This window comes from Staurois parvus, unplaced genomic scaffold, assembly GCF_062004578.1.
Source record: "Staurois parvus isolate SC_StPar_1 unplaced genomic scaffold, SC_StPar_1.0 ptg000090l, whole genome shotgun sequence".
NCBI classification, from domain to species: Eukaryota; Metazoa; Chordata; class Amphibia; order Anura; family Ranidae; genus Staurois; species Staurois parvus.
Window position 1 is genome coordinate 3,785,876 of NW_028317886.1, and position 24,506 is coordinate 3,810,381.

Genomic DNA, 24,506 nt, shown 5'->3' on the forward strand with positions numbered 1-24,506 from the left:
TCGCATTATTGTTTATTTACTTATTTATATGGGCCTAGTGCCCACCCACTGGTGGGAGGGGCTGACATTAGGCACCATGTGACCCTATCATGCCTTTATAAAGGTTTGAGTTGAGTGGCATCCAGGATTGGCTCTGAGGAAGAGGAGATCACCCCCGAAACGTGTCAGACTTTTGGATCACCTATTCCCAAAAAGGATTTGTCCAGGTGATGAGGTCATTCTCATCTATTGTCTAATCGACATGCCATTTATTCCATGTCTTTTGTGAGTGCACACCTCTTTTTTATTGAATAAAGGTAATGCGCTAGGCTGGGGCACCTTCTGTGCTTTATATTTTTACATGAAACAACTGTCTATCTGCAGTCTTCCTTTCTCTACATTCGTTCAAAATGCGGAATCTTAAAGCTTTTCTGAGAGTGCAATGAGGAAAGCTCTGAGAGTTGATTTGAGGGAAGAGACACACTCCATTCCACATAGCACACAGTGTGATGAACACGGTGCTCAACCACTGCCCTTCTCATCAACTCATGACAAAGGACCAGCCAATCTCACACTGTGCTGTCACTTGCGTAACAATGCCACTCCCAGCTAAGCCCTGCACAATGATTTTCCAGCTCCTGGGACCACAATCTATGTACCGGCAGCCTGAGAGGGATCACTGGGTAAATTAATTCCGCAATTAACCCTTCAAACTCCAAACTGCCACCAGATAGCTTTGGGACTATCAACCCTTCACAATGTTAGCAAGAACTGATGTGAACAATAAACGTCTGTAACACACTGTCACCACAGACAAGTATATTCAGAGGATTATTATATACAGTAGCACTCTTCAAGAGACAGGGAATCTTTAGTTTGCATTAAAAGCCTTAGAGATAATTTTAACACTTTTCAAAATAGGGTTTATTAATGAAAAGGTCAAATGGTGCAATTAAAAATTTACAGAAAGGGATGTTACAAAGAAATAAAGAGAACAATAAAGCAACAGAGAAATAAAAGAAAGGAGTTAAGAAGGCAGAATACTTGCAAAGTCCTTGGTTTTAGCAGAGTCCAATTGTCCAAGCAAAAATATTGCCTTGGCTCTCAAGTCCATTAAGATGTTCATTGGTTAATGTTAAACGAGAGCTCAATCTTAACAAGTCCTGTCAGTCCCTTTTCTATGATATCAAGGGGGTGTGGACAGAGACCAAATGACCAATAATCCGGTTTAAGGGATGGGTGCTAGGAGGCCACTACATTTATGAACAATTAACCAAATATAGTTTTACACTAATATTAATAACCTCCAATATGTGCAGGTGGTATTCAACGGGCAGATTAATAATATTTAGAATTATATTTCAAACCCAGGGATACCAAACACAGCGTACCTTGTCACCCAGGAGGCAGGAGACTGCTTTCTCCCCTTTCCTATGTGCTAACATAGTCAAGTATGACCTTGATATTTTCGGTATGATATTCCCCATTCAAATATGTACCTAATATTAATTTGTTCCTTTTGAATTTTATGAATAGTATGTGGAATTGTTAAGTTGTGGAATAGACGTTTTATGGCACACTTTGCATTCCTAGAGTCTTAATGGCCTTACAGGTCATGTGTGATTGCTTAACTGAGTTATTATTGTTTTACGATAGGGCAGGGGAAAGTGTTTTCCATGGTTGGTGGAAACAGACATCCTGCCAAGACTAATTAGCTGAATACAGCCTGGCCAGCTCTCTGGTTTACTTAAGATAAGAGGTTCATTTGAAGTTTGTTAAACGTTACAGCTACAAATTCCATAGTTTTCAGGAGGGAGGAGGGGATGAAGATCATTGCTCATAAAAAACAAAAATGGCTTTCAGGTACAGGTTCCATATCTCTATTGCGCACAATCGTTACACACAGGAACAGAGCTGAGGCTGTCAATCTGCTCGGGGCCCCCCATCACTATTTTTCTTTTGGTGTCAGGAAAACTTGTCAGAAATGACTCATGCTGATAGCATTTTCTGAACATTTGTTTGTTATTCAAAAGATTTCCTTTGTTTTTAACATTTGATTTTAAAATGATTGAACTTTACTGAATGAAAACCACATACTGTACACTGTTAGAAATTCATTCATTCGAGAAAAAAAAATCCATCCTGCTCTTTTGAATTTTCCAGTCATTGCAGTAGCAAATGAACATCAATTTGACCCACTAAAGATTAGAAAAATTAACATACTTTCTTAGAACCTTCTTTTCCTGAGAACGTTTATTAAAATTCTGTCCATCTATGGCCAGCTTAAGACTGGAGCACCGGGCAAACAGATGCATTCACAATTGAGAATGCATATATTTTTTTTTTTCAGCCAGGATTGTGATCCAGACATCCCTCCCAACAACATAATCAAACCCCCGACCTCACTTTTCTTCACTGTAATATCTACTGCCTACTGTTCTTTTTTTTTTAATACTTGGTCCATACTGAGTAAAACATTAAAATAATATTACCATGCTTTCTGATGGTGCAGCCAATATAAAAAAAATATTTCTGTTGAGTCGGGAAAGAATGGATGATGTCAATCCATCCAAGCAGACTTAATTCTACAGCTATAGAAAGCTGACTTATGAAAGTATACAGTAGTTGAATTTCACAGAGTGTTTTTACAGCTGCTATCTAGGGATTGCTAAAGAGATGTGGCATGACGCTGGAAGAAATAAAGAGTTTGCAACAGCCTCCATGCAACGTTTTTGTTAAATGAGATAGCATGAGTCATTTTAAGTTTAGGTGTTCATTAGTGATGAACAAATCAAGCAAAGTTCAATTTACTGGACATTCACTAAAAAAAAATCTGCAAATCTTGAGGATAGCTCCTGAACCCCATTGAAGTCTATGGGGTTAATTTTCTGGCTTATTTCAAGGCCAATTTGCACGCTTTTGGGTAAAAGAGCATAGGTATCTTATGGGTACCTATGCAAAATATACTTTTCTGCAAGGTGCACGTTTTTGAATAAGGCTTAATCGCTACATTAAAAATACACAATTCCTTCAAATAACATGCTTGGGGGATACCTTAACCTCTTCCCGTCTGGCCCATGTTGATAAACGGCTGGACTGAAGTGCTTCCGATGCGGGTGGGCGTTTCTAAACATCCCCTCGTGTCCACTGCCCGTGTGCACTCCCTGGGAGTGTGCGGCACTGCGATCGGTGCCCATTGTGTCCAGAGAACACAGATCGCTGTACGGGACCTCTGTGTGAGGTCCCAATTCATGTGATCACTGATGGGCCAATCAGTGATCATATGAATAGTAGTAAACAAGATGTCACTTCCTGACATCATTGCTTACTACTTGTGAAATCTGTGAATGATCACAGAGGTCACATGGTACAAGGCTATTCACAACAGCCTTGTACCATGTGACAAGCTGTGACCAATCACAGCTTGCACAGTATTTCTCGATGGCTGCAGGAATGCAGCCAGAGAGAAGGAGAAATTATTGCTTTTACAGCCTTTCCTATTGTTTAAATAAAGGACTTTATGTACTGTGTGTGTTTATTTACTATGTATCTTTTTTTGTAAAAGGGTACCCCTTACTCATTCACTTGGGGTGTAGAGGCTATCTGCATACCCCCTCACTTTAAAAGGCCCTTCCATCCTGATAAGTCTCCCCCCCTATAGACTCCCCCTGGCATGGTATCTTCCCCATGTTGAGCGCATGCTGTCTGCGATTGCTTATGAAACAGGGTGCATGTTTACTGCACCTTCCTTTCCTGGCCAGCTAGATTGCATGTGGATGTGGTGTGGATTTTTAAAGGGGACCCCAGCTTTTTTTTTATTATTAGTGCATGCAAAAAAATAGTGTGGAGCCCTCCCAAAAATCCATGCAAGACCCTTATCTGAGCCTTCAGAAAACCTGCACCCCACTTTTGACATAAATGTACAGATTTGAGTAGATAAGATGTGACCTGTAGAAAATATGACAATGTAGATTTAGCATTCCATGTTATAATAATATAAGATGTATTCAGAATTAAGGCAGCAGCATATGGTCACCCATTAGCATCTGAAAAGAGACAGAGCTTCCTCAGGCTGGAAGTGACACCTGGGTGCCAATAAGATTTGGCACCTTCGGGGAAACCTGGAAGGAAAGAGCTGGAGACAGGTTGGCTTCTTGACACAGTGGGAGACCAGAGCTTTGAAGTATATCAGTGGATCAAAGAAATATGTTTCATCTCTCATAAAAGCTAAAATATTAGTTGCACAGAGATAAAAATACTTCCTTCTGATTGGGCACTCTGTAGGCTACATCTGCATGTAAAAACCTTATTTGTGGCCTATGTAGAATGCCAGACAAATGCAGGAAATGGTTATGTGGCGCCAGATCGCGACAGCTGAACAGTGATTGGTACTGTCGTGATCGGACTGATGTGCTGGTGTCAGAAATTCAACCCTGACTTGGTGATTTAAACCGTTCCTGGTCCAATCGACTTTGGGCATTTCTGGACCCAGAACATCCTGTGAGTGGGTACAGGAACACCCCCCAGAGTCAATTGGCCAAGAACTCATGTCCAGCCCACATCCATATTCCCATAAATTGAGGGCCCTGAGGTATGGACGTGGTGATTCGTATGGAGCCCGTCCTTATTGACTGACATATTGCAGACTTTCCCTGACTTGCTCCAGTCGCAAGATAAATCTTGGTAAAAGTTTTATTTCTGTTTGTTTTCCCTTTTATATTATAGCCAATTGTCAATTGTGTGTCTTCCTGTATTTTTTGTATTTTCTGTAACTTTTTATACTTTGCACATATTTTATGCACTGCCCACTTTGGGATATTAAACCATAAAATTAATAAGTGACTTCTGGGTATTTAAGCTCGGGCTCATATCTCCAGAGAGATTAGATTGTATTGTATTTTAGTGTCTTTAAATGCTCGATCAAGTTCATTGCCTATCTGTATGCAATTGCACTGTGTGTTGGCAGATTGCGTGCAGATTGTAAAGGTAGCAGATCTGCCAGATGGAGATCTGTGTGTGTGTGGTGTCCCAACAGACTGTTCTGCGGATAAACTGTTGGGCGGTGGCAAGCTACCGTTTGTGGTGTGTCTGGTGTGGGGGGGTGTGGACAGTGGAAGAGTTATTAACACCGGGGTTCTGGCTTGTAGGATAGCTGAGGAATCCTAGAGGGGTGTGTGATTGCTAGGCTGCTCCTCAACCCTAGTTAGTGCATCAGATTGTATGTAAGATATGTAACTGCCAGTGTGTGTGGTCGGCCGGCTGGATTGGAGTGGAGTCTCCCTCCAGTGGTGGCCAAGAGGTAGTGCGGGTGGTGAAAGTGTATCACGGCCGGTCTTATATACTTTATATATTAGAAATTAAGTCCCCTTTATTGTCTTCTTACCCCAAGTCACGGCTGCACGTGCACGCCTCGGTTAGCTAGTCGCTGTGGGCGTGTGCATGTGGGGGAACCGTGACACCACTCCTGAACTATACCAAGCCGCATGCCCTCACCATGGGAATGGTACCTTACCCCCACAGAAAGGCACCAAGTCTCAATGTTGATGGAGAGAAGGGTCTCTTTCCCACTACATGAGTGAATAAGCTTTACATATCACTCTTGTAACAAAATGCACAATGTAAATAAGGACACAGATATTACTGACAGATTATTTTTATTAAAAAAAAAATCAGAAAATAACAAAAGATTCAATTTTCAATCTCATCATCCAGTGATGTGAATCCAATGTCAACCACAATGAAAGATTCTAAATAAAAAAACGTTAACTGACACTGATAATTGTTCCTGTTGCACTCTTAGTTTGGTGCAAATGACAACTCCACAGTCACCTGCTGAATGTCAGCAAACCAGCTGGGGAGGTGACGTCATCAACCACATATAGCCTTGACCATATACTGTATAGTCACTGACACCACCTAGGAATCCTCACAGGTTTGTTTAACAAGCTGGCTGGAAGTTACTCATTTAGTGGTTTAATACTACTACTAAATTAATGAATTTCTGGCAAAGCAACCAGAGATTTGGCCACATCTACTTGCCCAATCTGGCTATTTAATTGCTTCATTTGGCAAATCTCAAATAGCTAGAGTTTGGGTAGAACTTACCATAGACCTGAACCCATCTCTCATTTTCTTATTAGGCAAAGTGCTGGGTTAGATACAGCCTAATGGCAACTTGTTTAGTTACTATTGCTTTATAAGTGTAATTTTGTTTTTTTGGTTGTAATAAATTGCATTTTCAGACCTATTTCTGCTGTCTTCTGGGTTTCATTTTATTGCCACAATTTATACCGAAGTGTACTGTAACAACAATTTCCAGTTAATATGACTGTACCGCATCACAACTGTGGTGTGACAGGTTACAAAGAGTTATTTTTTAGATATGAATAATTGTATTTATTAATGGAAATCAAATTCACATAGTAAAATCTGCCCGAGGATTGTCATTAATTATGAGAGCTGATAGGAGATTTAAAATATGTGACACTGTAAGATGAATTACAATTATAACGAAAAATAATTTATTTAAAATGAAAAGTATAATGAATGATTAACTTTCAAACATTTTAATCTTGATAAATTATTTTAGTCTCTGAATAAAATAATTTATAAAAAGAGACCCCATAAAGCCCTGTGGTGGTATAGAATATAGTCAATTTTAAATTTTCAATCAGAATAACTAAATACTTGTGAAGTTATCTTTCAGAAAAGAAACTAAGAGTGGTGGTGATCCCACATATGTATTTATTTCTTCACTGTAAAAAGAGTTTTAACAATCGCTATTTTCTCAGATATTTTCCAGAGAGGGGAGTGTGACTATCCAAAATATAAGAGTGTTGCCCAGTCTGATCAAAAATGACTGTATCATGGAGCTGTCACCTCATGTTTATAGAGAACATGGAGGCAGGCTATGGATACTAATATTTACATTACATTACATTACATTACATTGAGTTTATATAGCGCCAAAGGGTTTGCTCAGCGCTGTACAATAGAGGGGGGGACAATACATGAAACATTACAGCAACTACAAACAGCACACGAGGGGTTATAGGGCCCTACTCTTTCGAGCTTACAATCTAGGAGGGAGGGGGTAGTGGTACAGGAGGAAGTGGCTGTGGGGGATGGAGTGGTAGGAGGAATGAAGGAGAGCAGCAGTTAGGTGAGGGTGGGGTAGGCTTCCCTGAAGAGGTGGGTTTTCAGGGAGCGCCTGAAGGTGAGGAGGGAAGGTGACAGTCTGATGGATTGGGGTAGTGAGTTCCAGAGGATGGGGGAGGACCTGGAGAAGTCTTGCAGACGTGCGTGTGAGGAGGAGACCAGGGAGCAAGATAGAAGGAGGTCCTGTGAAGAGCGAAGGGTACGGGTAGGGTGGTACTTGGGAATCAGGTTGGTGAGGTAGTTAGGGGCAGTGTTGTGAATGGCTTTGTAGGTCAGAGTGAGTAGTTTGAATTTGATGCGTTGGGCGATAGGGAGCCAGTGGAGGGAGAGGCAGAGGGGGGTGGCAGAGGTGGAGCGGGTGGTGAGGTGGATGAGTCTAGCCGCTGAGTTGAGGATGGTCTGAAGTGGGGAGAGCCTGCACAGGGGTAGGCCGGTGAGGAGGGAGTTGCAGTAGTCAAGGCGTGAGATAATCAGGGAGTGCACAAGTAGTTTAGTGGTGTCTGGGGTAAGGAAGGAGCGTATTTTGGCGATATTGCGGAGGTGGAGTCTGCATGTGTTTGTGAGTGATTTGACATGAGGTTGGAAGGAGAGGTTAGAGTCCAGAATGACTCCAAGGACTTTGGCTTGCGGGGCGGGATTGATGGTGGTGATGTTAGTAGTGATGGATAGGATGGGGGGGGGGCGCGGGCAGGAGGGAAGACGAGAAGCTCGGTTTTGGAGAGGTTGAGTTTGAGGAAATGGAGCGACATCCAGTCAGAGATGTCGTTTAGGAGGTGAGTGATGCGGGCGGAGAAAGTGGAGGTGAGGTGAGGGGTGGAGAGGTAAATTTGAGTGTCATCAGCATAGAGATGGTAGTTAAAGCCGTGGGAGTGTATGAGTTTGCCAAGGGAGGAGGTGTAGATGGAGAAGAGAAGGGGTCCAAGGACAGAGCCCTGGGGGACCCCAACAGAGAGGGGGAGTGAGGGGGAGGTGGCACCATTGTAGGTGACACTGAAGGAGCGTCGGGATAGGTACGAGGAGAACCAGGAGAGAGCGGTGTCTCTGATGCCAAGGGAGAGTAGTTTATTAAGGAGGAGGGGGTGGTCAACTGTGTCGAAGGCCGCGGAGAGGTCCAGGAGGAGGAGGACAGAGTAGTCGCCTTTGGCTTTGGCGGTTAGTAGGTCGTTGGTGATTTTGAGGTGATTTACATATTCTAAATGGGCAGTAAATTAGCTGTTAAACAAGCCTTGACGTATCCCTGTATCTTCAGACACTATGGAGTAGGGATGAACTGACATTTCGGTCCAAACCTAGGTTTGGAGTAAACTGTGGCTTTTCAGGAGATCTGGTGAGCAGTCAAACGTTTGACCGTTCAGCAGGAGCCAAAAACCATATATAGAAGCAATATTTTTACTGCTTCTATATATGACAGCTTCTCACTTTCACTGGTTCCAAAGGAAGTCATGGGTGCTTGCACCTGTCACATCCTTAGGAAACACCAATGTGACTAGGAATTCCCATCACTTAATCAAAGATACAGCAGTGACATCACTGCTCAGATAAGGCCACCACCATCTCCACCCCTTCCCTTATTTAGCTGGTGACAGTTTAAGGAGCTGTCATTCAGTTAGTGATACCATTGGGATTGGTCCTGTGCACCTGGTACATCCATCCTTTTTTTTTTTTTGATGAATTGTCAGGCTGTGGGCATCGTGACTGACAATGGATTAACAATGAGGGACTTATTTGGGGGATTTTTATTTTTTATTAAAGGACTTGTGAAGTGTTTTTAACCTAGGTTACAATTCTTTTTTTGTGAAAGAGTGGGAGTTCTGTGCTCTATACTCATTCCTGTAGGTCAGCTGTTATATATGGACCTCCTTACTTAAAGGAGTGCATCCAAATTTTGAGATCCACATAAGCAGGGTTATGGGGAAGAGGCCCTTGTTATCAATTACATGGGGACAAAGTGCTTTGACAAGAAGGTCCCTCCTGGCATGACACCTCCCTGTGTTGAGTGTGGGTGGTCTAGTAGGGTTCAGAAGGGGAGGCGCATGCTCATCCTCCTCTTTCCTTGTCATCCAGGCTGCGTGTTCAAATTAAAGATCTGGTATGGATTTCCTGGGGGTTGCTACAAATTTTTTTTGTGTGAAATACCCCCTTAAAACCCATACCAAACTGATTGAGTATGGTATGCATTTTGGTGGAGGGGGACTCTATGCAATTTGTTTTTCTTTCTGTAGGATGTATTACAGTTAAGTGACATTTACATAAAAAAAAAAAATGATACAGATTGAATTGCTGGCAAATGACATTCACTACATTTTGTAAGCACCCCCACCCCAAAATACCACATAGGAGTCCTTTGGAAGAGTCTGTGTGCATTTTTTTTTTTTTTTTTAGCCATGAATGAAATGTTATTTGCTGACATTTTCTTATATGTAAAAGTCAGTGCTGCTGCAGCACTTTCTGTACATCGCAGATATGCGTCCCTTCACAGGTAAGATTGTGGCACCCCCCAGGCATTTTATTAATATGAATTGGGTATTTTTAATGTTTTATTTTAAAAATGTATAAAATCACTTGTCTAGGCCAAAAAAAAAAATTCCATGTTGCACAGGTCACTGCCAACCTTGACACCCCCTTGCCTATTAGTCAAGAAAATGGCATTTCTAATTAACAGATTCAGCTCCCATTAATTTCAATGGGGTTCAGATTCAGCAACCAAATGTCTTTGAAATTCACCAAACCTACTTAAACTGATATTAGGGCAGTTTGGTTAATCTCTACAGTTAAGCAATTCATACTCAAATTCAAAGCAGAGGCACAGGTTCTAGTCAGTATCTCAACAACCCTGTTCACCACAATGCCTATTCCAGTGAAGTGGCAGCCTCCCAGTCTTTTAACTGTTTTTTTGCTGTGGTGAGTCTTTAAACGGTGGAATGGTGGATGGTTATTTACCCAGTGCCATTAAATGGCACTTGATAAATAGTCGTCGTGTGGCCATTACGTTCGCATTACAGAGACAGCATATTGAGCCAATACAAGCCGCTAAGCACCTTGTGATCACTGTGATCATATGCTAGTGTTTATATGGTTGATCCCTGCTCTTCCTCTTACAATAGAGAAAGGAGGGGAATTATAGTAATTTGTGAATTGGGATTGATTAGTGGATCTGCAGCAGAAGCTGCTTTAATTAATTTTCACTGACTGTAAACATTTTTCTTAACCCTTTAAGCCCATCCTCTTTTACATATGTGATCTCTGGTCTATCTATGTATGTGACCTGTATATATTTCCTAACCTCACTTATCCTTCATCTCCATCCTGCCACGTGCATATTAACCCCTTGTTCTGTTTATGAGCAATTTATGTTTATGTTTATTAGCAATCCAGTAATCAGTCCAGGGTGGATCCTGTGAGTCCATTTGAAAAAGGTATCTACTCAGAGACTTCAATTTGGGGAGTCAAAACATCTCAGTACTGAGCAGCAAGAGCAAGTAAAATAAGTCCAAAAGAACCATGTCTTATGGTAATAATAATCACTTTAATTTACTGAAGCCATGATTTACTCAAAGTCTTGATTTATTTAATCTTAGAAATCCAAAGGGTGATAGGGGGCACAGTGGTTTGTTTCCAAATAATTGGAATGCATGTTTTTGCAGTATTGAGTAAATGCATGAGTAAAGAGTGCTTATAATGTTTAAGAAGCATTCATGTAAAAAGGAGGAGGAAAGTAGCAGCAGCGTCATGAGGCATTTGGACATCCATCAATCAACCAAAACTCTTTAATACCAGTGCAAGACCAGAAAACATGTAGCAGGGATCTTCCACCATCTTCCAGACATCTCCAACATAGTGGGGAACTTTGCAGAGAGGATCTGTCTCCTATTTGTCTCAATTTCACAGTTGCATGAAATTTTTGTCTTGACATGTTTGGTATCCATTTACTTGAAGCAACCTTATCTGTTATATTTTACCAAAAATGGATAGTATACTTTGTTTGTGTGCACTAAAATTCACTTGAGTGTATTTTTCCTGAAAATGTTCGCTTGATAAACTGCTGTGCAAATATCGTGTGACAAAAAATTCCCACAACTACCATTTTCTTCTCCAGGGCTTCTGATTTAAAAAAATATAAAATGTTTGGGGTTCAAAGTAATTTTCTAGAAAAAATGCTGATTGTAAAAATATTTAAAAATTGTCCTGTACAACATACATTCAAACTTGAATGCCCAAAGCCTGGCCACATGATATCTTTAAATATAAACTTTCAGAGATTTGTTTCAAAACGGGCTGTGGAATATAAGTTTGATGTGTTACATTTTTATTACTTTCCTTATTAGAAACTGTGCCAGCTACATCAGTCCATATAATGTATTCACAGCAGGGCAGTTGTCTTTGTTCCACTACACTTTCCACTTTATCTTTACCTTTCAATAAATTATACACAAATGATGAATGCTTTATTTCTCTATCCATATGTTTTTGAGTAGTGGAAGAAAATAAATGTCTTGGGAGAAACATTCTCACAATAGAATCTTTTGGGACTATAAGAAGTATAAGAAGAGTCACATGTTAATGCTATGATTAATACTATGATTTCTGATGCAGGAAGATTTTACCACCAGTACAAAAGGAAACACAAACTTTGAGCGAAGTTCGACAACTTAGTCTCATCTTTCTGCTAATGCCCTTAGCTCATTGTACTTTATTTTCTAAACTACTATTTTAATAAAATAGGGCTGATTTAAAAAAAGGACATAAAAGAAAGAATGTAACCACTTTAAAAATGCAAACAGATACATAGCTCCACTCAAGACTGGACTCTCTTGTACATGGACATCGTGGGTGCCGGCCATTGGAATCGCCACTTTCTATGAAGAATAAGAAAGAAAGTCAGCCACACTTCACTTAGCTCCTCTTGCTATAATTTTCAATAATCCACGAATTGTTTTAAAAAAGGCCTGATATCTCTCCTAGATACACAGAATATAGTTGGATACTAACATTTATAGGTAAATTTGATCCAGGGAATATCCGATTGCCTCTCGGGGGATCAGGAAGGAATTATTTTCCTTGCAGGAACAAATTGGATCATGCTTTGCTGGGTTTTTTTGCCTTCCTTTGGATCAACTGTGGGTATAGGATTATAATTTTTTTTTTTAATGGTTGAACTGGATGGACCTTTGTCTTTTTTCAGCCAGACTAACTATGTAACTACATACAGTAATGTCTCCACCCAGAAACCAAACTTCCTTGATGAGTTTCACCACTACTGGTTTGCAAACAAGAATAGGGAAAGTGTCCTTATGAGCAAGTCAGGAGCGGTAAAACGCATCAAGGATGGTTGGTTTTTTGGTGGAGACATTACTGTATGTAGTCAATTCGTAGATCAATAAAAAATACTTCAAGAGGAGCTAAGTGAAGTGCAGATGACATTCTTTCATATTCTCACTGTACAAAATGGTGCCATAATTTCTAAACGAGGTCCTTTATTATACAGTCAGGTCCATAAATATTGGGACATCGACACAATTCTAACATTTTTGGCTCTATACACCACCACAATGGATTTGAAATGAAACGAACAAGATGTGCTTTAAATGCAGACTGTCAGCTTTAATTTGAGGGTATTTACATCCAAATCAGGTGAACGGTGTAGGAATTACAACAGTTTACATATATGCCTCCAACTTATTAAGGGACCAAAAGTAATGGGACAATTGGCTTCTCAGCTGTTCTATGGCCAGGTGTGTGTTATTCCCTCATTATCCCAATTACAATGAGCAGATAAAAGGTCCAGAGTTCATTTCAAGTGTGCTTTTTGCATTTGGAATCTGTTGCTGTCAACTCTCAAGATGAGATCCAAAGAGCTGTCACTATCAGTGAAGCAAGCCATCATTAGGCTGAAAATACAAAACAAACCCATCAGAGAGATAGCAAAAACATTAGGCGTGGCCAAAACAACTGTTTGGAACATTCTCAAAAAGAAGGAACGCACCGGTGAGCTCAGCAACACCAAAAGACCTGGAAGACCACGGAAAACAACTGTGGTGGATGACCGAAGAATTCTTTCCCTGGTGAAGAAAACACCCTTCAAAACAGTTGGCCAGATCAAAAACACTCTCCAGGAGGTAGGTGTATGTGTGTCAAAGTCAACAATCAAGAGAAGACTTCACCAGAGTGAATACAGAGGGTTCACCACAAGATGTAAACCATTGGTGAGCCTAAAAAAACAGGAAGGCCAGATTAGAGTTTGCCAAACGACATCTAAAAAAGCCTTCACAGTTCTGGAACAACATCCTATGGACAGATGAGACCAAGATCAACTTGTACCAGAGTGATAGGAAGAGAAGAGTATGGAGAAGGAAAGGAACTGCTCATGATCCTAAGCATACCACCTCATCAGTGAAGCATGGTGGTGGTAATGTCATGGCGTGGGCATGTATGGCTGCCAATGGAACTGGTTCTCTTGTATTTTTTGATGATGTGACTGCTGACAAAAGCAGCAGGATGAATTCTGAAGTGTTTCGGGCAATATTATCTGCTCATATTCAGCCAAATGCTTCAGAACTCATTGGACGCCGCTTCACAGTGCAGATGGACAATGACCCAAAGCCGACTGCAAAAGCAACCAAAGAGTTTTTTAAGGGAAAGAAGTGGAATGTTATGCAATGGCCAAGTCAATCATCTGACCTGAATCCGATTGAGCATGCATTTCACTTGCTGAAGACAAAACTGAAGGGAAAACGCCCCAAGAACAAGCAGGAACTGAAGACATTACATTACATTACATTACATTGAGTTTATATAGCGCCAAAGGGTTTGCTCAGCGCTGTACAATAGAGGGGGGGACAATACATGAAACATTACAGCAGCTACGAACAGCACACGAGGGGTAAGAGGGCCCTACTCTTTCGAGCTTACAATCTGGGAGGGAGGGGGTAGTGGTACAGGAGGAAGTGGCTGTGGGGGATGGAGTGGTAGGAGGAATGAAGGAGAGCAGCAGTTAGGTGAGGGTGGGGTAGGCTTCCCTGAAGAGGTGGGTTTTCAGGGAGCGCCTGAAGGTGAGGAGGGAAGGTGACAGTCTGATGGATTGGGGTAGTGAGTTCCAGAGGATGGGGGAGGACCTGGAGAAGTCTTGCAGACGTGCGTGTGAGGAGGAGACCAGGGAGCAAGATAGAAGGAGGTCCTGTGAAGAGCGAAGGGTACGGGTAGGGTGGTACTTGGGAATCAGGTCGGTGAGGTAGTTAGGGGCAGTGTTGTGAATGGCTTTGTAGGTCAGAGTGAGTAGTTTGAATTTGATGCGTTGGGCGATAGGGAGCCAGTGGAGGGAGAGGCAGAGGGGGGTGGCAGAGGTGGAGCGGCTGGTGAGGTGGATGAGTCTGGCAGCTGAGTTCAGGATGGTCTGAAGCGGGGAGAGTTTGCACTGGGGTAGGCCGGTGAGGAGGGAGTTGCAGTAGTCAAGGCGTGAGATAATCAGGGAGTGCACAAGTAGTTTAGCGGTGTCTGGGGTAAGGAAGGTGCGTATTTTGGCGATATTGCGGAGGTAGAGCCTGCATGTGTTTGTCAGTGATTTGACATGAGGTTTGAAGGAGAGGTTAGAGTCCAGAATGACCCCAAGGACTTTGGCTTGCGGGGCGGGATTGATGGTGGTGATGTTAGTAGTGATGGATAGGATGGGGGGGGGGGGCGCGGGCAGGAGGGAAGACGAGAAGCTCGGTTTTGGAGAGGTTGAGTTTGAGGAAATGGAGCGACATCCAGTCAGAGATGTCGTTTAGGAGGTGAGTGATGCGGGCGGAGAAAGTGGAGGTGAGGTGAGGGGTGGAGAGGTAAATTTGAGTGTCATCTGCATAGAGATGGTAGTTGAAGCCGTGGGAGTGTATGAGTTTGCCAAGGGAGGAGGTGTAGATGGAGAAGAGAAGGGGTCCAAGGACAGAGCCCTGGGGGACCCCAACAGAGAGGGGGAGGGAAGGGGAGGTGGCACCATTGTAGGAAACGCTGAAGGAGCGTCGGGATAGGTAAGAGGAGAACCAGGAGAGAGCGGTGTCTCTGACGCCAAGGGAGAATAGTTTATTAAGGAGGAGGGGGTGGTCAACTGTGTCGAAGGCCGCGGAGAGGTCCAGGAGGAGGAGGACAGAGTAGTCGCCTTTGGCTTTGGCGGTAAGTAGGTCGTTGGTGATTTTGAGGAGGGCGGTTTCGGTGGAGTGTAGGGGACGGAAGCCGGACTGTAGTGGATCAAGGAGGTTGTTGTCAGTTAGGTGGGCGCTTAGGCGGTTGTAGACTAAGCGCTCCAGGAGTTTGGAAGTGAGTGGCAGCAGGGAGATGGGTCTGAGGTTGTTTGGGTCAGAGGGGTCCAGGGAGGGCTTTTTGAGTATGGGGGTGATGTGCGCATGCTTTAGGGGGGAGGGGAATACGCCGGTAGAGAGGGAGAGATTGAAGATGTGGGTGAGGGAGCAGATGAGGGAAGAGGGGGGTGACTGGAGGAGTCGAGAGGGGATAGGGTCTAGGGGGCAGGTAGTGAGGCGGGCTTCAGAGAAGACCCTGGTGACTTCCTCAGTGGTAGCGGGGCTGAAGGAGTGCAGAGCTGGTGGGGTTACGGTAAGCGGGGTCTTGGGTGTGGAGGGGGGCAGTGCGGTTGCGAGGTCAGAGGAGGGAAGAGATGAGGGGGAGATAGGGGGGGGGAGGCTAGGTGGGGAGGTAGATTGCGAGTTGACTATGTCCTGACGGATAGCATCAATTTTATTGTGGAAATGAGTGGCAATTTCGTGGGCGGTGAGTGAGGTACTGAGTGGAGGAGGGGGGGGAGAGAGCAGGGAGTTGAAGGTGGAGAAGAGTCGGCGAGGGCAGGAGGAGAGGGTGTTAATCAGGTTTACGAAGTAAGCCTGCTTGGCGGCGTGGAGGGAGGAGGTGTAAGTGAGGAAGGCAGATTTGTAGAGGGAGAATGAACGGGGGGACCTGGTTTTGCGCCATAGTCTCTCCAGCACCCGACTGCGACGTTTGAGGCATTTAGTGTGGTCGTTCTGCCATGGTTGGAGCGGTCTGGGTTTGATGTAGCGTGTGGTTAGGGGTGCCAGAGAGTCTAGGGTAGCTGATAGTGAGTCGTTGTACGTGTTAGTGGCTAGGTCAGGACAAGACAGTGGAAGGATTCTGTCGTGTAGGCGGTCGGCAGCTGAGTGGAGGGGGGCCGGGTTCAGGTTGCGAAGGTTGCGGCTGGTGATGGTTTGGCGCTCTGGGGGGGGGGAGTTAGGGGAAGGGGAGATGGAGAACGTGAGGAGGTGGTGGTCGGAGAGAGGGAAGGGGGTGTTAGAGAACTGGTTGAGGGTACAGAGGTGGGAGAAGACGAGGTCCAGGGTGTTCCCAATGATGTGGGTGGAGGATTGAGTGTGCTGTGTGAGCGCGAAGGAGGAGGTTAGGTGGAGGAATTGGGAAGTAGCCGGGCTGTTGTCATTGATGGGGATATTGAAGTCCCCGAGGATGATGGTTGGTAGCTCAGAGGAGAGGAAGAAGGGAAGCCAGGCAGCGAAGTCATCCAGGAAGCGGGGTATGGATCCGGGAGGCCTGTAGATCACTGCGATCCTTAGGGGGGTGGGTGAGAAGAGCCGGATGCAGTGAGCCTCGAAGGAGGAGAAAGTTAGGGAGGGAGGATTAGGGAGGACCTGGAAGGTGCTCAGCGGTGATAGGAGCAGGCCGACCCCACCACCTTTGTGACCGCTCAGTCTTGGTGAATGGGACCAGACGAGACCTCCATAGGAGAGTGCCGCAGGGGAGGTGGAGTCAGTGGCCTGTACCCAGGTTTCGGTGATGGCTAGGAGGTTAAGGGAGCGGGAGATAAAGAGGTCATGGATGGCAGTAAGTTTGTTGCAGACCGAGCGGGCGTTCAGGAGTGCAACCGAGAGAGGGGGGATGGATGCGGGGAGAAGGGGCACAGATATGAGGTTGAGGGGGTTACGGCAGCTGGCGGGAGCAGGGGGGTCCCTAGAGGAGGGGTGAGGTGGCGAGGGGCCAGGGTTCGGGGAGATGTCCCCAGCAGATAGGAGAAGGAGAAGGGTGAGGAAGGTGGCATGGGAATGGGAAGTGTAGGAGCGTGTGGGTCTGATAGTGGTGGCACGTGGGTCGACGGGGGAGTGGAGTAGCAGGAGGAGGTGGTGAGTGCCGTAGTGGGGAGAGGGGAGTAGTGAAGGGGCAATGTAGAGCTGTTTTGGGGGGGTAGGCGGGTAGAGGGAGGCGATTTTTGGGATGGTGGAGAGGAAAATGAGGAGGAGGAGTGCAGGAGGCATGTTGGGGTGGGTGCGGTGACAGTTGGGTCAGGGGAGGTGAAGGGATACAGGTCAGGGCAAGGTGTGTGGGGAATCTGTGTTACCATGGGAGAGTCATTTGAGTCCTTCTGTAGGGGTAGAGTGAGGGTGGAGGGCGGCAGCTGGTTGGCAGCAGTCTGTGGGTGCAGTAAGCTGGCGACCATGGGTGCTGTGGCATGTCTTCAGTGGGTACGGTGGTTCGGCTAGTGGAGGGGTCGTAGGGTGCGATGGCTGGGGGTGATGGTAGGCACGGCGACTGGTGATGCTGGCGGCTCGGTGACTGGGGTTGTTGAGGCCAGGCGTCGGGTGCTGAGGGCTCGGCGTCGTGAGGCGCTGAAGGTGTTGAAGGATCGTCATCAGAGTCGAGCGGGGCGTTGCGGTAGCGATCGTCGGCCCTGCGTGGTTTGTGCTCAACCGTGATCTGTTGCGGCCGGTAGGAGAGACCGCAGCTTCAAGGGTCGTGGTGGGCCATTAGTCGCCGGGGCGTCGCCAGAGGGAATAGCGTGCCGGAAATCAGGGTGCTGGGCGAGCGTTCCCTGGTGTGGTGGCTGGCTGGTAATCCCAGGTGGGGTGGTGGGCAGGGGATCCCCGGTGGGATGGTGGCCGTGCTATCCCTGGTGGGGTAGTAGCGATCCCTGGAGGGATAGTGGCTTAGGGTCCCTGGTGGTTTGGGGTTTCAGGTGGATGGTGGGATCCCTGAGTGAGTGAGTCCCTGGAGGCTGGCGGTGTGATGGTGGTTGGGCTCCCTGGTGGGTAGTGGGCGCCCCTGGTGAAGTACCTGGTGTCCTGGAGCGTCGGTGGATCCCTCCTGGGTTAGCAGGACCGTTGGTGGTGGTGGTAGCTTCCCGGAGCAGCGGAGGCGTCCCGCCGCGGCCGCAATTCCCGCCGCGATTCCAGCCACGGCTGGCAGGAAACACCGCGGCTTCGGGTGCCGCGGTAGGCCTCAGGCTGCTGCGAACCGCCGGAGCTCCGCTGGAGGGACGGAGTGACTGTGGGTGTTGGTGGGGACCTCGGCAGCAGACACAGGGGCCCGGATGGGCCCTGATGGCAGCGGTAGGGGCGCAGGGGTGATCCCCTGATCGGCGGGGACCGAGGAGCGGAGTGGCAGTAGTCCGGGCTGATGTCCGGCGATCCTGGTCGGCCGCGCCAGAAATCGAGGCCGCGGCTTCAGGTGCCGGGTAGGCCGCAAGTCCCGGAGCTCCGGGAGAAAGGTCCAGTGGCCTTCCCTGGCTGGCGAACAGGGACCGGAGGGTCGTGGGGCCCCCGTCAGGGTCCGCTGCCGCCCAGATGGCAGCGGATTGGGGCCGGGGGAGCAGGAGCTCGCCGAGACACGTCCGTCTCGCCGGACGTCCGGATGTTTTTTGACCGTTGCAGTAGAGGCCTGGCAGAGCATCACCAGGGATGAAACCCAGCGTCTGGTGATGTCTATGCGTTCCAGACTTCAGGCTGTAATTGACTGCAAAGGATTTGCAACCAAGTATTAAAAAATGAAAGTTTGATTTATGATTATTATTCTGTCCCATTACTTTTGGTCCCATAACAAGTGGGAGGCACATATGCAAACTGTTGTAATTCCTACACCGTTCACCTGATTTGGATGTAAATACCCTCAAATTAAAGCTGACAGTCTGCAGTTAAAGCACATCTTGTTCCTTTCATTTCAAATCCATTGTGGTGGTGTATAGAGCAAAAAATGTTAGAATTGTGTCGATGTCCCAATATTTATGGACCTGACTGTACATACATAAATCGTAATGATACCCATACAAAATAAATTTATCAATATGGAATTCTTCATAATGCATTTTGCATCTTGTTCTGTCCCCAAGACAGGAAATGCAGACATACTATTCCCTACGGCACACAAACAGCAAAAAACCTGACAGGAATTCAGACTCTTCCATACTCTTAAACTTTTTTTAAAAAGGTTTTGACTTTAGCTACCCTTTAAGTGTTTTCCTTTAGTAAATACAGTTTAGAGCTAAACATTCACTCTGCTAATTGCATAGCAATGAAAAACTTGAAAAATCGGAGCCCTGAAAATGATTCAATTACTATAATATTTATACAATAGAACTCCTTATTTCCACGGTATTTCATCAGCGACCCATTTAGCTCAAGTCTCTGGCTCCTCATTTTCATATTTAGCTGCTGAATGAAGCATTCATTAATTCTTTTTGCTAGTTTTGACAAGTGGTAAGTCAGCTTTTGACATTACTGTTCACATAGCTGCCAGTAGGAGCCTCAGGAATAGCATAATACATAATTGTATTCACACTTTTTATAGTCTATTCCTCTGAGGCCTTTCACATGAACATTTAATAGCGCTTCCACTCGTTATGGTTGTAGACTGCATTTTAAAAAATGAATCTTTTATTTCTTAATATTTTGCAAAATGTTTTGATTTGGTTTACGGCACAAACTTTAGACAAGCCATCACAATAAATTGCCAGCAATAAAAGTGCTGGATTTTAAAGGATTACATCTTTTGTAATCTGATTTTGCTGAGTATTGAGTCTTATCATACACTACCCTTGATGCACAAGTAGTTATCCTTCATGTTGTCAGAATGCCAACAGTGAAAGGAAGCCAATCTGGTAGAAAAACTATCATGGAAATAGTTGTATTACAACCTGACTGTGATTTAAGAGCCTGATTTATTAAAGATATGCTCCCTTGGCCATCAATCCCAGAAGATTTAGCAGGGATACCTTCCTCTGATTTACAAAACCCAAAGCTTATGCACATGTGTTTTCGTGCTGCTAAATCTGAACTCCAGCCTTATCTTCAGTCTTGCACAGTTGTACAGGCTCTCTTCTGTACTGAAAATGCTTAGCCTGATTTCACTGCACACTGTAAGCTTCTTAAAGTGTGCTTTAGATAGTCAGATAGAGATGGATTCATTCCCTGGCTGCTAGATGTAGCCTTTTCCTCCCCAGTTGTACTGTTTTTTATTCCTAGGATTTCAGATCTTTAAATCCTGGAGTCTCAGCAAAACAGGGGGTGTTACCTGCAAACACAGTCTGATCAGGAATGGCCATTCCACCAGACTTACACCCATCCATCAAGGAATTTTGATATTTGCATAAGCCCACTGCCTGTGTCAGGGCTGGGGGCATTCTGAGGCAGGGTACTATAATGTTTTAAGCAGGCTATACAAAGCACCTTGGTGTCCCCCTCCCCCTCCCACATCAGCCAGAGACTCAGTAATGGTGTCACTGGGTCTAAAATAAGGTATCTCATGAAAACAGAAAGGTTTTATTTAAAATTTCATTAGCATATTGATGAGGGGGGTTAAGAAGTACCGGGGAACGAAAAATATAAGCAGCTGAAAAGTCCAGCTTTAAGCTCTATATGTAAACATGCTGATTTACTAAACTTTCCTAATAAAAGTAGGCAAATGAAAAATGAACCTACCTTTTATAAAATGTTGTATTAAAATGCCAATGTTGACTTCCGGTTCCGGCGCCGGATGCTGTAAACGCGGGACCCGCGGCTCCCGGGATCCCGGCTATACAAATCCCGCTAACTGCCTCCGGGTCCCCGCTCTGCAGCCCTCGGGTGTCCCTTACCTTCTGGCAGTGGCCCAGCATGGAGCGGTACCTTCTGCCGGCGCAGTCCGGCCACGAGTCGGCGGCTAGAGCGGAGGGGTGCGGCTCTCCCCCTCCTGCAGCCAAGATGGCCGACGATGCCTGTCACACTATGGACACAGGCAAGGAGCAACATCACACTCAGGGGGCAGTTGTAATGGAATCTCCCTCCAACCTCCTCACTGCCTCTCCACTCCCTTTGGGCACTGACTGCCTTAATGAGCAGTATATTATGATAGCACAGGCAGTGTCCTCTATATTGCTCCCTAATATCACTCAGGCTGTAGATAGAGCTGTCACAATGGGCATGGAACAGCTGAGAAAGGATTTATGTGATCATTCTAAACGATTGACTGAGGCTGAGCAGCGTTTATCTGATTTAGAAGATGAAGTCCATTCCATGCAAGCGGGTACATCACAATCCAATAGTATACAGCAAAGTATTTTGGATAAAATCGAAGATTTGGAAAATCGATCACGTAGGAATAACCTACGCATTGTAGGTCTTCCAGAATCTTTTAATACTGGATCTCTCCCCGATTTATGCTCAACACGGATCCCGGCGGCATTAGGCCTATCCTCCTCCTGCCAGGTCGAGAGAGCTCACCGCCTGGGGCCTCCGTCTACCGAGCGCCGAACGCCTCGCTCAGTGATTGTCCGCTATCTCAATTACGCTGACCGCGTGGCGATCCTCACCTCTTTCCGTAACTCACGCTCTTTGCAGATTGAGGGTCACAAATTACTGCTATTTGCGGACTACTCGCAGGAAGTGTCGCGTAAACGGAAAGCATTCCAACAAGTATGTGGCACTCTTTATCAGAAAGGAATAAAGTTCACATTGGCGTATCCGGCCACGTTACGGTTTACTGCACCATCTGGGGTCTCTAAATCTTTTGTCCATCCTGAAGAAGCCCACCAATATATCCGAGATCACCTAGCCGAAGGGGATCCGGCATCACAGCCAGCGGGTAGAGATTTTGGGCCCAGAGATCAACGCAGTCCCCGCAAAGACCCACCTAAACATCAACGCATCATTCCATCGTCCTCTAAAGCTCGTCCGCCTTGAAGGTCTAGGAGGCCATTGGTCTCTACATTAAAGCTTCAAGCTTTTCTCTTGATTCGATTGGCTCTGATGAAAGAGCTTTCTATTGGTATTCTTATTTTTGAATGGTATTTTTTTTTTTTTTTTTGAATACTGACAGCTCACACGTTCTACAGTCTGAGTCTGTTCGATTGTTCAGCGCTAGATGTTCTATGTATTATTTGTTTGGCACAAGGCCTTTGCATTGTCGCCTACTTCAATGTCGTGTTTTATTTACATATATGCCTGAATTTTACTTCTTCCTGCCTGCATTTGCCTTGCTCCATACATCAGCGGTGCTGCGGGGGAGGGGTGCTGGAGCCGCTGTCGGGAGTTCATTTGAGGGACGCCCTCACGTATCCTTAGCAATTATAACTTGGTCCCTGGGGCAGGCTCCTCTCACTGCTACTCCCGGTCACGCTGATGTTGGTGGATACAGCATGCGGAATGACGTGAAATCCTTTATACTGTTGTGGTATATTATATGTTTGGTATTTTTGTTGGGCTCTGCTAGGGCCCCTGCTCTTGTCTTCGCTTTCTCTCCTCTTTTTTCTCTCCAATTTCACTTTCTCTTCTTTGGAGATCTCCGTCGTCTTCTGAGACCAGATTTACACCACCCACGTCCGCCTAATGAAGCAGCGCTAATTGTTTCTACATCTCTAATTGGTAAGTCCCGTATCTTCTTATCACATACCTTATCCCAGCTAGAATGACACGTATTTTTTCCTGGAATGTTAAGGGCCTCAGATCCCCTCACAAGCGCATGGCAGTACTAAGACATTTGCGGCGCTTACGCGCGGATATAGCTCTACTCCAAGAGACTCATCTTACACAGCCTGACTTTGTTCGTATGCGAAAACTCTGGGTGGGTCACGTCTTCGGCTCCTCCTCCCTTAATAATAAAGCAGGAGTACTTATTCTTATTCACAAGAGACTTAATCCTGAATTGGTCTCTGTGGACGCAGATGCCGAAGGCCGTTTCATAGCAGCACATGTCAAAATAGGACCCCAAGAGTTGGTCCTTGCCAATATATATGCTCCTAACTCCCCGACGAGGCAGGTTTTTCAGGGCCTGTCTTCACGGCTGGCACCCTATATCCACAAGCCGCTTGTCATAGGAGGTGATTTTAATTCTGTTATGCAGGAGCAGGAGGATAAATCGCAGAGTGTTGACCGAGACTCTCGCTCTACTCAGCCTCCCCGTCCAACGCCCACTTTACTTGGTAATTTTGTTGAAGCTATGCAATTTACTGATATATGGCGCTTGACTCACCCAGATGGTAGAGATTATACTTTCTATTCTCCCGTTCACCACTCTTTATCTCGAATCGATTATATTTTTTGCAACCCCACAACGTTGCAACATGTTGTATCATCTACTATACATGACATAGCCATATCGGATCACTCTCCAATTTCTATCATGATAAATTTCTTAGATCCTACACCGCACCCTAGGATATGGCGTTTCCCCTCGTTTTTGGCAAATAATCAGGAGCTTTCCCGGCAGCTACAAGACACCTGGGCAGATTTCCAATCTACTAATGCGGCTCATGTTTCTAATCCAAATTTATTTTGGGATACGGGGAAGGCGGTATTACGCGGTAAAATTATTGCTTTTACGTCCGCATATAAAAAAAGAATTCTGCACCATTTCACGGAGGCTATTAACCTTCTTAGACTGACTCAGCGCAGGATGACGGACTCAAATACGCAGGACAATAGGACAGCTTGGGCGGACGCTAAGAACCAGTTCAACACTTGGGCGGCAGCACAGGAAACATTTCATCACTCATACCTTGACCTACAGTATCACAGGTTTGGTAACAAACCAGGAAAATTTTTGGCGCGCATGTGTAGGAAGAATTTTACCCCCACACAATTCACCTCTTTAAAGGATTCTCAGGGGATACTTAAACAATCATCGGAAGAGATTATATCTATTCTGGAAAGTTTTTTCGCAAATTTATATGGGCCGGACCCTATAGACCAGGCACGGGCGCACTCCTTTCTTGACAGCGTACATCTACCACAAATTGATCCAATAGCACTGCAATCTTTAAATGCCCCGATATCGCAGGCGGATATTTGTTTAGCTATTAGTTCCTTAGCCAATGGTAAAGCTCCAGGCCCGGACGGGTACACTTCTGAATTTTATAAACTTATGGATAAAACTCTCTCTCCTACTCTACAGCTGGTATATCAGTCTATTCAGGAGAGCGGGGTATATCTGCCATCAGCTTCGCAGGCCCACATTAAATTAATAGCCAAAAAAGGCAAGGACCCCTCGGACCCTGGTTCTTATCGACCGATTTCTCTCCTTAATCTAGATGCAAAGATTCTCTCCAAAATAGTAGCTAATCGTTTGGCCATCATTTTGCCCACCGTTATTCATCCTTCTCAAGCTGGCTTTATAAA